At 55.6% G+C, this 11373-nt stretch overlaps 1 protein-coding gene across 1 annotated transcript in view; it reads right to left on the reverse strand.

Annotated features, from left to right (window-relative positions):
- Nucleotides 1-11120, reverse strand: part of ADCY7 (adenylate cyclase 7) — a 58611-nt gene extending 47491 nt beyond the window's left edge. Inside the window, exon 1 of the mRNA XM_011988657.1 lies at nt 10980-11120. The gene's annotated coding sequence lies outside the window, so the exon portion shown is untranslated. The remainder of the gene's footprint in view (nt 1-10979) is intronic.
- Nucleotides 11121-11373: the final 253 nt, after the last annotated feature.

The following is an 11373-nucleotide window of genomic DNA, read 5'->3' on the forward strand; positions in this document are numbered from 1 at the left end:
GGGACGCTGAGGCAGGCAGATCACTTGAGCCCAGAAGTTTGAGTCCAACCTAGGTAACAAAGCAAAATCCCCATCTTTAAAACAAAAACAAAACCACCATGGAAAACCATTTTTACCTAACTGATGGGCAAAGATCAAAGCATTTCATAAGTCTCATAAGTCTGTGTTGGAAACAGGCACTCACATTCCCTCCTGGGCAGGAATGTGAGTCAGTAGAATCCCCAGTGAAGGCAGTTTAATAATATCTAACCAAGTCACTAAAGGACATATGTGCTTTTTGACCTACCAAATCCACTTTGACTAATGTATTGTACAAACACTGTCACAAGTGTGAAATGACATAAGCACAAAATTAGTCACTGAAGCATTATTTGTAATAACAAAAGATTGAAAATAATATACCTATCAGTCAGGAACTGGTGAAATAAATTATGATGCAACCTTACAATGGAATACTATGTAGCTGTCAACAAGCCTGAGGCCACTTGAAACTAATGTCACAGGGTATCCTGTGAAAAATCCACACGGCAATGCCTGGAACAAATAAAGATGGAACCGGGACACAGAAAAACCAAAAGTGTTGGTTTCACAGAGTGGATAAATCTCACTTCTCATTTTCAGTTTCTATTTCTATTGTCAGTGTATTGCTTATGTGACTTAAAAAAAAATGTCTAATAAGAAAAATGAATCCCAGATTCATCACACCTAAATTGCGTGACTTAGCCAAGTACAGTGGCTCATGCCTGTGATGTCAGCTATTCAGGAGGCCAAGGTGGGAGAATTGCTTAAGGCCAAGAGTTCAAGATCAGCCTGGGCAACATAGTAAGATGCTATCTCTAAAAAAATTTCAAAACTGAGCCAGGCACAGTGGTATGTGCCTGTAGAGCCAGCAATTTGGGAGGCTGAGGCAGGAAGACCTCCTGAGTTCAGGTCAAGGCTGCAGTGAGCAATGATTGTGCCACCGCACTCCAGCCTGAGAAACAGAGCAAGGCTCCATCTCACTCATTCATAAACAAATTAAATATTAAAAGAAATAATACATTACATGACCTGACAGATTCTCTGTGCCTCAGTTTCCTCATTTTAACAAAAGGAGAATAACAGTCCTACCCCACAGGGTTTTGAAAGGATTCAGTTGGGGGTGATGCAAGCAGTGTGCTGAGCCACTCCTGGCACAGAACACCCCAGTCTAGACGGCACGCATTACCAAGTTGTCAGAAAGGCCCATGGGGTACGGAAGCCACCTGTCCCCTCCCCTCAACCCTGCCATGAGCCAGCAGCACTGGGGGTGAGGAGGCCCGGCCCCCCACTCTGGCCTGTGAGTGCCCAGCCTCTGGGAGGTGGAGAGAACACTGGTCAGCAACTCAGGCCGGCTTTCCAGGGCCATGAGCGGCTGTGTGGGCTGACCCCTCCATGTAGGGCCTATCTGGGCCTCAAGGGAGTGACCGTCCCACCCAACCCAGGTCAGAGGGAGGTGGTGATGTTGGTCTGAGCTGGAGGGAGCTCACAGGTGACATCCCGGGCAGAGTCAGGTCCTCGGCCCAAACTTTCCAGGCGTGCTGGTAGGAGAGAGTGCAGTACCCAGGCCTCAAAACAAGCTCTGTGACCTCGGAGCCCAGCTGGGAGACAAACTGGGCCAAAAACCACCTGGCTGGTCATCTCCTCTGAGAACCTGCAGAGAACCATGGGGTGAGGCCCGTCCCCCTGACTACCCAAGGGTGGTGGGTGGGGGTGCACTCTCTCCATTTCTAGCCAGGGCAACTGACTCTGGGACCTTAACCTCCAAGCCCAAAGCCCACCTGCTGGGAAACAGTGGAGCTAGGATTCGAACCCAGGCCTGCCCCTCCTCCAAGGCCCAGTGCAGATTAACTCTCTATCTGCATTTCCTGAGGTGCATTCTGCCCAAAAGCAGGGCCATGAAAAGCTACATATGTGCAGCCACACACATCCACAGCCGTTTCTGGTCACAGGTGGTGCTGAGGTCAACATTCTCCTCTTCCCCATTTAAAGATCCCCCATACACATCAGCAAATTAAAGGCTCTGACAAGTCCTGTAGGAAAGCAGCCTGCTGAATTAAGCACAGCTAAACATTTCCCCATCCTTTTGTTAATGAGACTCTTTTTGCATTGAATCCCTAATGAACCTCCTTTGGGAAATGCTGACTTTGGAGTCTCCGAGACCCACCTAGTAACTCCTCCCCAAAGAGGCCTCCCTGGGCAGCTGTGGCCTGTAGAGCCCATTAGCCTCGCCTTAAGTGGCAGCCTCTAAAGCTCCTTAAGGCTGGGGGCCCCACGTACCCACCTCCACCTGACCCCAGGTTGGGCTAGCTGTGCACAAGGAGATTGCAGGTGCCGAAGGGACCAGCCCATGCACCTGCCTGTGGGCCAGGATACCCACCCTGAGCTTAGCCTTCCAGGTGGTGAGAGGAGACACCTGAGTGGAAGACCGGGGCTCTGTGGTGCTCATGGTCTCAACAGCGACCTCCCTAGGCAGTTTTCAGCTGGGAAGCACCTTGCCCTGGGGAAAAGCAAGCAGGAAAAGAGCTCCAAGTGCCAACACGGCAAAGGGCTCCTGTCAAATTTCCTGCCTCTCCTGTGCAATGCAGAGGAGTGGCCCACCTGCCTCAGTTTCCCCATCTGCCACAGGTAAGGCAGTGCAGGGAATAGAGCCCTGGGCTGAATGTCAGGTGATGTAAGGTACAGTCCCAGCTCTCCCTATCACCAACTGTGTGACTCAGGCAATTCTTCACCCTCTCTGGGCCTGACTCCCCCAGGGCAGGAAAGGCCTCCAGGGTCTCTGAGGTCCCTTCCCACTCAGACCAGCAGAGAAGCCAGTCACAGAGAGGTCAGTGGGAGAGGCCTCTCCCACCTGGAGATCAGCGGGCCACTGATAGAGCCCAGCGAGGCGTCACTGCCTAGCCTGGCCTCTTGTCCCAACAGCAAGCCTAAAGCCACCACCTGGCCCAGAGGCCCCCAGTTTGGCCTCCACGACACCAGCTCGAAAAGCGCCTAACCCCAAACCAAGGCGCTAAGACCCTCACTTTCCCGAGGCTTCCTGAGAACCTGACCCAGGCCTACGGGGCACGAGAGACGCAGAGGGGACTGCCTCGTGAAGCCGCACCAGGAGTCCGGAAGAGCCCTGCTGCAGGGGAAGCAGCCCCACCCGGCCTCCCCAACCAACCACAGCCCCAGCTTCCGGCCCTGCACCCACACAGGGGCTCAAGAGCCCTCGCCATGGCTGTCCCTGGAGCCCAAGCCCCCATTCCTGGTCACTCACTCCTTCCTTCCACAAATCCTGCCCTTACGGAGCTATTGGGCACAGGAGGTCACTGTGATGGAGTCTCAGGCCACAAGAGCCCCATGGCCCCGGAAACCAGGCCTCCCACACCTACCCAGGACCCCCCAGAACACCAAGCCCGATCTCTGCTCACCCCTTGGCCAAAAAACGCCTCCAGAACTTCCCGGGCCTCCTCTGTGGCTGCGTGATTTGGCTGATTTCGGTTCCCCAAACAAGCCCCACCCTTTCATCTCCAGCTCCGGCAGTCTGAAAACACGCCCACCTCCTCACCTCCAAACGCCTTCTGCCTGGTGAACTCCTGCCCGCCCTTCAGGGCCAACCTGAGCTGCCACCTCTTCCAGGAAGGCTGCCTGGTCCCCTCCCAGTCTGGCCTTGTTCCTTAGCTTCCCCAGGGCCTGCACCTCCCACAGAAGCACAGGCCACCCTGATCTGTTACTACCTGGCTGCACGTCCAGCCATGCACTACCTAGCTCCCAGGATCTAATCCTGCCTGGTACACGGGGACGTCAAACCCCATACTCCACAGATGGTGGGGTACAGCCAGCACTGAACTGGCAGCTAAGGACTGGGTCCCAACCCTGGAGTCCCCAGTCCCATCTGCATGAGCTCTGGCAGGTGACCTGCCTCTCAGGACTCAGTTTCTCACCGGAGCAATGGGGATGAAACCCTTCTCTCTGCTCCATGGCCTATTCTAGCAGTGAAATGACCTCATAGCTATAAAACCTCATAAACCCAGAACCACTGCACATGCAAGGGGGCCCATCCTGCCACCAGGAAAGAGGCCACTTGTTGGCGCCACCAGACCTCCATCTGCCAAGTGCCACTGAGCCTGCAGCAGGTGCAGGGTGAGGCGCTGCTGCTGCTACAACAAACAAGACAGGCACGGGTGCCCTGAGGAGCCCACGCCAGGAGGAGGGCAGAGTGTCATAAACGAGCCAAGTGAGGAAAAGAAATGCCAGGGCAGGGCAGTAGGGAAGGAAGGAAAGCATGGTGGTTGGGAGCACAAGCTCTGAGATCCAACAGCAGGCTGTGAATCTCGGCTCCACCGTGGAGGAGCTGTGTGACCTTGGGCATGTTCCTGAACCTCTCTGGGCCTCAGTTTCCTAACCCACAGAATGGACTGGTAACAATACCCAGTTCTCAGGGGCTTAACGTAGACGTGGGCACACAGCAAGTGCCATCACCCAGGGCCACCCCCGTCGGCTCCAGACACCAGGGTGAGCAGGCTGAGAAATTGTGACATAAACAGGCACTGGGGACACACTTCAGTACCAGGGTCTCAGCCTCACTTCCTGCCCGCCCCCAAAGGGCAGCTCTGCTCTTGTACCCGTGCTCAGGAATGCTGAGCCTGACAAAGGGATACAGAAGTGCAGGTCCCTGCCCCCAGGGGACGGAGCAGTGTCTCCAGGGAGTCTTGGTATATCAAAAGAGGCCACTTCCCATTAGCCCGGGCCCCCTTAAAATAGCTCCTTCACACAACTTAAAAGGGTTCCTCCTCCCAGCCAGATGGGGTACCTACCGGAGACAGGCTTGGGGGGCCCAGGAGCCAGATGCACACACACAGAAGGAGGTCTCATCCCAGCCTATACCAGCACCCTGGACCCCTGCTCCAGCGAGGAGATGCACAGGAGGAGGGAGACCCAGACCCTGAAAAACAGCAGCAGGACCATGACAAGCCCACAAGACTGGCCCCCAGTCCACACCCTCCCATGAGTGAGGCGAAGGGGCGTGCTTGTGAGTGGGGCAGGGCCTGCCCCTCCAACATAACTCCCACCAGGAAGACACACCAGCCCTGAGGCTGCAGAGCTCCCTGGGCCTCAGTTTCCCCATCTGTGCAGAGCAGCTGCACCCCAGAGTCCTAGGCTTCTCCCTGCCCAGCCAGTCGGTGACTCCAGGAAGCAATGACCTCAGTGAGCTGTGCCCAAGGCAGTGTGACTGAGTTGTTTCAGAGGCCAGCATGAGGAAAGCTGACCAGTTACAGGGGCAGGAAGGGCCTGGGGCGTGGAAGACAAAGCACCCTGATCAGGGTGCCCTGGGTCCAGTGGCCTCCAGGGATCCGGGCCCTAGAAGGCAGGTGGTGGCACCACCCACTGCAGGTCCCTTCTGCCTCCCAGGAACACGAGCTCCTCCCCTGGGGACAGGCCTGTGTCTGAGGGTCATGGCCGCTCCTTCTGCCCCGTCACCTCCAGTAGGTCCCAATGCCCAGGGAGGAGGCAAGAATGGGCAGAGCCTGGGGCCAGGAAACACAACTGGAAACTGGGGTGCCTGCGCCAAAGACCTCCTTTGGCTTCCCTTTCCTTCAGGCCCAGTCGTGGGGTCATCCTGCCAGTGGTCAGCAGTGGTGGAGGAGACAGGGACATAAACGGAGGAATGGCAAGAAGAGGGTATCCCGGCATCCCTCGGGCTCTAGCCACAGCAAGAGAGGGGCTCAAAGCAAGGCCAAGGGGGTGGGGGAGGTGGCTGAGTGAACGGCTTAGGAGCAGAGCCAGCTGGGTCCCCTCGTCTCCCCATGCTGGAGGACCCCTGAAGGAGGCCCTCACCTGGGGTCACAGCCAAGCAGCGGTTGGGGGGAAAGCCCCAGGCAGCAGGAACTGTGGGGGCCAAGGGCGGGAAAGGGGCAGGAGAGAGCCAAGCTGGGGGTGAAAATGTCAGGGGGGCTGGCCCAGAGCGGATGATGGGGACAAGTGGCGGGAGTTGGGAGGGAAGTCAAGCCCGGTCTGGGAGGGCCTCACAAGCCAGGAGAAACTGACCAGATGGCTGTGCTCGAGAACAGGGAGGACCTTCTCCCAGGCTCAAGGTCAGCCGTCCCCACCCCATCCTAACGCAGAGCCTGCTCAGGTTCATCTCGGCAGCACTGGTCTGTGCTGTGCTCAGAAAATGCCTGTGCAATTGGCCCATCGAAGAGGACAGGCCAGGTGTGGTGGCTCCTGCCTGTAACCCCAGCACTTTGGGAGGTCAAGGTGGGAGGATATCTTGAGCCCAGGAGGTCGAGGCTGCTGTGAGCTACGATCAGGCCACTGCACCCCAGTCTGGGCAACAGAGCCAGATCCTGTCAAAATAAAAAATGAGACAGCAGGTGGCAGCAGGAAAGCACAGTCCTAGATGTTCCAAGGAAAAGGCCACCGAAGAGGAATGGAGCTCTAGTCCCAGACTAACCGCCTAACCCTTCTCTACCCCAATATTGGTCCCTTCTAGAAAGGCTTCCAGGCTTCCAAGGGAGAGCGGGGAATGGAGGATGCTTCGGCCAAGCAGGTCTGCACTCAGGGTTGGGCAATGCCCTAGCCATGACGTGGCCAGCTGAGAAATCCATGGGCAGCAGCAGGTCAGGCTAGATGCCTATGGCAAGCTGGGCAACACTGTGCCACTGTCCTTGGTGGGGAGGGGGCCGCTGGACAGATGAGGGGGCTGGCGGGATCCCCAGCACACACAGCTGGAGGGACTCCAGCCACTGCGTGGCAACCTCTCAGCCTGGGCACACTAGTCTCCGGTGCCTGGGAAGGGTTTTCACCCAGCTAGCCCTCCCATTAACCTACCTGAGCCCTGCCGTCAGCCCCATTTTACAGATAAGGAAACCGAGGAACAGAGAAAATGAGACTGGACCTCCCCCAGGAGGTCCAGTCTCCCACCCAAGGCAGGACAAGGCAGAGGAGAGCCTCGTGACACCGACAGTGACGAGCACTTCCACTTAGGTAGTGCCTCCGCTGTGCCAGGCGCAGAGTGTGCATCAGCTCGTTTAATCTTTACAACCACCTGATGCAGGGGGTACCTTTACCAACCCATTTCACAGATGCAAGAAACAGGCTCCACCCCTTGTTCATCTCACACGCTGTTGGGAGGAGGCAGAGCAGAGCTGGAACTTGGGCCACCGGACCAGAGCACAGTCCAGTTCTGCCTGCAGGCAGGGGGCTGGACCGGATAACTTCTGGAAGACCCCTGCTTCTCTGGCTGGTGTTCGGATGTGGTCTCATTCTCTAGTTCCAACTAACTTCCAGCTCTTGGCTACATGTGTCTGTCTGTCTGTCTGTCTGTCTGTCTGTCTATCTATCTATCTATCTATCTATCTATCTATCTGTCTGTCTGTCTGTCTGTCTGTCTGTCTGTCTGTCTGTCTATCTATCTATCTATCTATCTATCTATCTATCTATCTATCTATCTGAGACAGGGTCTTGCTCTATCACCCAGAGTGGAGTACAGTGGCACAATCTCAGCTCACTGCAGCCTCCACCTCCTGGGCTCAAGCAATCCTCCTGCCTCAGCCTCCTGAGCAGCTGGGACTACAGGCATGCACCACCATGCTAGATAATATTTGTATTTTTTTGTAGAGTTGGGGTTGTGCCATGTAGCCTAGGTTGGTCTCAAACTCTTGAGCTCAAGCGATCTGCCCACTTCAGCCTTCCAAAGTGCTGGGACTGCAGGTGTGACACATGGTGCCTGGCCACATGTGTCTTTTAAAAAGTAGTAAATGCCTCCCCTGCACTCCATGAAAGGCTAGAATGGGCTGCTTTGATGCAGGCATCCACTGTGACCCACTCTGCATGCTCCCTCAAAGACCGGGAACTTTCTCCAGTGGGGTTAAGCACTGTCCTCTCCCTGGGCAGTGGGAGAGGTGGGAGAGGGGATGCTGCGCCACCTCAGTATGAACAAGTCCACATCCTCTTCCTCCAGGACAGCAGGAAGGAGGCAAGGAGCGGTGCTGAGGGACAGGCCATCCGGCCACCTCTGTGACCCTTGCAATGAGAGGGAGTGGACAAACCGCCTACCTCCCGGCTAAGGCACGACCCAACCACATGTCCAGGAAAGCACGTGAGACAGCCCACCCTGGCCCAGCCACAGAGAAGGCCTCTTCCTACCACTTCCCTCCCGCAGTGGGCCCAGCGAAGGCCAGGCACAGGGCGGGGTAGAGGAGGCCCTCACAGGAGCCCAATTCCTCATCCTCCCAGTAAGGACTACCCCCATGAATCCCTCAGCACCAACCAGAACCCTTTTCTCAGCTTTGCCCCATCTGATCTCGCCAAAAACACAGTGTCCTGGGCCTGACTCCAGGCTCAAACGTGGCAGCAGACCACACTGTGGTGGGCACAACTGGATGCCTGGGGACTGATCTGCTGGGTGATTCAGGACAGACAGCCCCTCTGGGTTGTCTATCCTCTGTAAACTGGAGGTGATTGTCGCCTACCACATGGAGCGGTGGAGGAGGTAGGGAATGGGTCAAATCAGTAGCTATACACTGTAGAGTGGGGTGCATGTCCCCAGTGCAACCACCGAGTCAGACTTTTGTCTCTTTTTAAAAATTTATTTATTTATTTTGAGACAGGGTCTCATTCTGTCATCCAGGCAGTGGCACAGTCATGGCTCACGACAGCCTCCAACGTCTGGCCTCAAAGGATCCTCCTGCCTTAGCCTCCCAAGTAGCTGGGACTATAGGCACATGCCACTACACCTGGCTAATTTTTGTATTTTTTGTAGAGACGGGGTTTCGCCATGTTGCCCAGGCTGGTCTCGAACCCCTGGGCTCAAGTGATCTGCCCGCGTTGGCCTCCCAAAGTGCTGGAATGTCTTCTCTTTTTCAGACTCTCCTGTGGCCTGTCCCGAGGCCGCACTCCAGACCACCTTCTACTGCCTGAGCTCTCCCTGCACCAACCTCCATGGCCTCAAGCAAACTTCCCTCAAGCAGACCTCGTCCTGGCAAAGAGTTTCTGCAATACCAGCTTCACCCTCATCGCTAGGAAAACAGCTGCTGGTAAACAGCTGCTTCTTTCATGAAAACAGCACTAGAGGGCTGGGCGTGGGGCTCATGCTTGTAATCCCAGCACTTTGGAAGGCTGAGGCGGTAAGATTGCCTGAGCTCATGAATTCAAGGTTTCAGTGAGCTATGACCACTCCACTGCACTCCAGCCTGGGTAGTGAGACCCTGTCTTTAAAAAAAAAAAAAAAGAAAGAAAGAAAAAAAAGAGACTGAGGGTGGTGGACTGGGGGTGGTGGCTCACACCTATAATCCTAGCACTTTGGGAGGTCGAGGTGGGTGGATCATTTGAAGTCAGGAGTTCGAGACCAGCCTGGCCAACATGGTGAAACCCTGTCTTTACTAAAAATACAAAAATTAGCCAGGTGTGGTGGCGGGTGCCTGTAGTCCCAGCTACTCAGGAGGCTGAGGCAGGAGAATGGCGTGAACCCGGGAGGCGAAGCTGGCAGTGAGCCGAGAGGGCACCACTGCACTCCAGCCTGGGCAACAGACAGAGACTCCATCTCAAAAAAATAAAATAAAAATAAAAATAAAAATAAAAATAAGAAAGAAAGAAAATACCACTGGAGAGCTACCTCCACAAAGTTCACACCTTCCCTTCTGAAGGCCACAGAATCTGGAACAATCTGAGAGCCTCCCCTCCCCCATACCCTACACCAGGAGCTGCAGGTAAACCTCGGGAACCCAGGGCCTCTGGAGGTGGGAAGACAGACAGCTGGGTGGGAAGTGAAGGCTGTGCACAAATGCCTTCCTGAGCTGCAGCCCCCCTCAGCCTCCTGCACTTCCTGCAGGGCCGGCACTTGGCACTTCCTCTAAAATTGGCTGGCTTGTCACTTTTGTGTCTTCTTTGGCCTCGTCCAAGACAATAATACAGTCAAGACGTCACAATGTCAATGTCCTAGTTACAGATTTTTTTTCCCTAAGACAAATGCTTAGATTTTAAATGTGTCCTTCCACCTACAGGCTAGAACCCCCTGCGATTCCCTGGGCAGCCCGGTCCTCACTCCGAGAAACACTGGTGTTGAGTCCACCCCTCACAGCCTCCACCTGCACGTGGGTGACGCTAGTGAAGGCCCACGGTCACACAGCTCTTCCAGACACATCCAGCCCACACTGGCTGCCTGTCCAGGCCTTGGAGCCAGGGCCCCTGTCGCAGGCGGCCCAGCCTGGCCCCCACCTCCAGGCCCTCAGCTTCCCCCTCCTGGCCCTCCCTTCTCCCCTTCAGCAATGGCTGGCCAGGAAGGAAGCCCCCAGCCCCAGACGTCCCTGCCCTTGATCCTGCTGTGATGACACAAAGAAGAGGCAACTGCCTCACCCTCTGTGCACACATGTTTAGATGAATGCATAGAAAGCTCCAGAAAGACCCACTCCAGATGGCCCATGAGGTCCCTGGGGGATGGAGGACATGCGCTGCAGGGAAAGGGAAAGCAGTCTGCTTCTCGGAGGCATCTTGGTTCACCGACCCTCAGGCATGCACCCCTTTCAGAGGTTTTGTTTGTTCGTTGTTTTATAATTTCATAAAATTAGTTGAATTGTCCTTCCCTTGCCAATGTTTCCTTTCATTGAGAAAAGTCATGTGTGCTTGTAAATGTAAAATTACACCCTCGAGAAGGAGTGTGGACATTTGAGAGTCTATGGTTCCTAGAATTCCAGATGGAACGGGCCAGATGCACAACATCGAGATCACAACCGCACTTTCTTGTCAGGCTGGGAAAAGCCAGTGACGAGTCACCTCTGGTCCCCTGTTGAGGGGTCGCCTCTCCCAGCCGTCTGCCCAGTAGGCTCCCGGAGCTTCCTCCTTCTCCAGCCCAGACCCTGCCCAGTCCACTCCCAGGCCAGGCTGCCGGGTGAGCTGCTTCCCACCCACCGTCCAGCCCCGTCTCCGGGGGCTCAAGCCGCTAGGACTGGTGACACTCCATCCCCACACCCCGCTTTTACCTGGCTCTCCTCCTGGGCCCCAGCAGCTGGCCAGGGTCTGCAGGGAGGTGGCCCGGCCCTCGCCTGCCCTTCCTCAGACGCGTCCAGGCTCACCCATCCGAAGGCTCCTTCCACGCTACCTAATGAGAGTGAGTCACATCTGGGACCCACCACTTCCTGCTCTGGCGGCGGCGGCAGCAAGGCTAAGGCACAGCCCGCAGCCCAGCTTCTCAGGGTATGCAGGGCCCCCTCCCCCAGCCACAGTGTTGCTCTCTGCAGCCTGGGAGCTGCCAGGACTGGGAGCTATCGGGCTCCAATGACTTCACGGAAATTTGAAGCTTGAAGCTGGAACAATTTTGAAAAAAAAAAAAATATAATAATAAAACAAGCACCAAAAACCTCCATTAGAAGCCCC

Source organism: Mandrillus leucophaeus, unplaced genomic scaffold, assembly GCF_000951045.1.
Source record: "Mandrillus leucophaeus isolate KB7577 unplaced genomic scaffold, Mleu.le_1.0 Scaffold333, whole genome shotgun sequence".
Taxonomy (NCBI): domain Eukaryota; kingdom Metazoa; phylum Chordata; class Mammalia; order Primates; family Cercopithecidae; genus Mandrillus; species Mandrillus leucophaeus.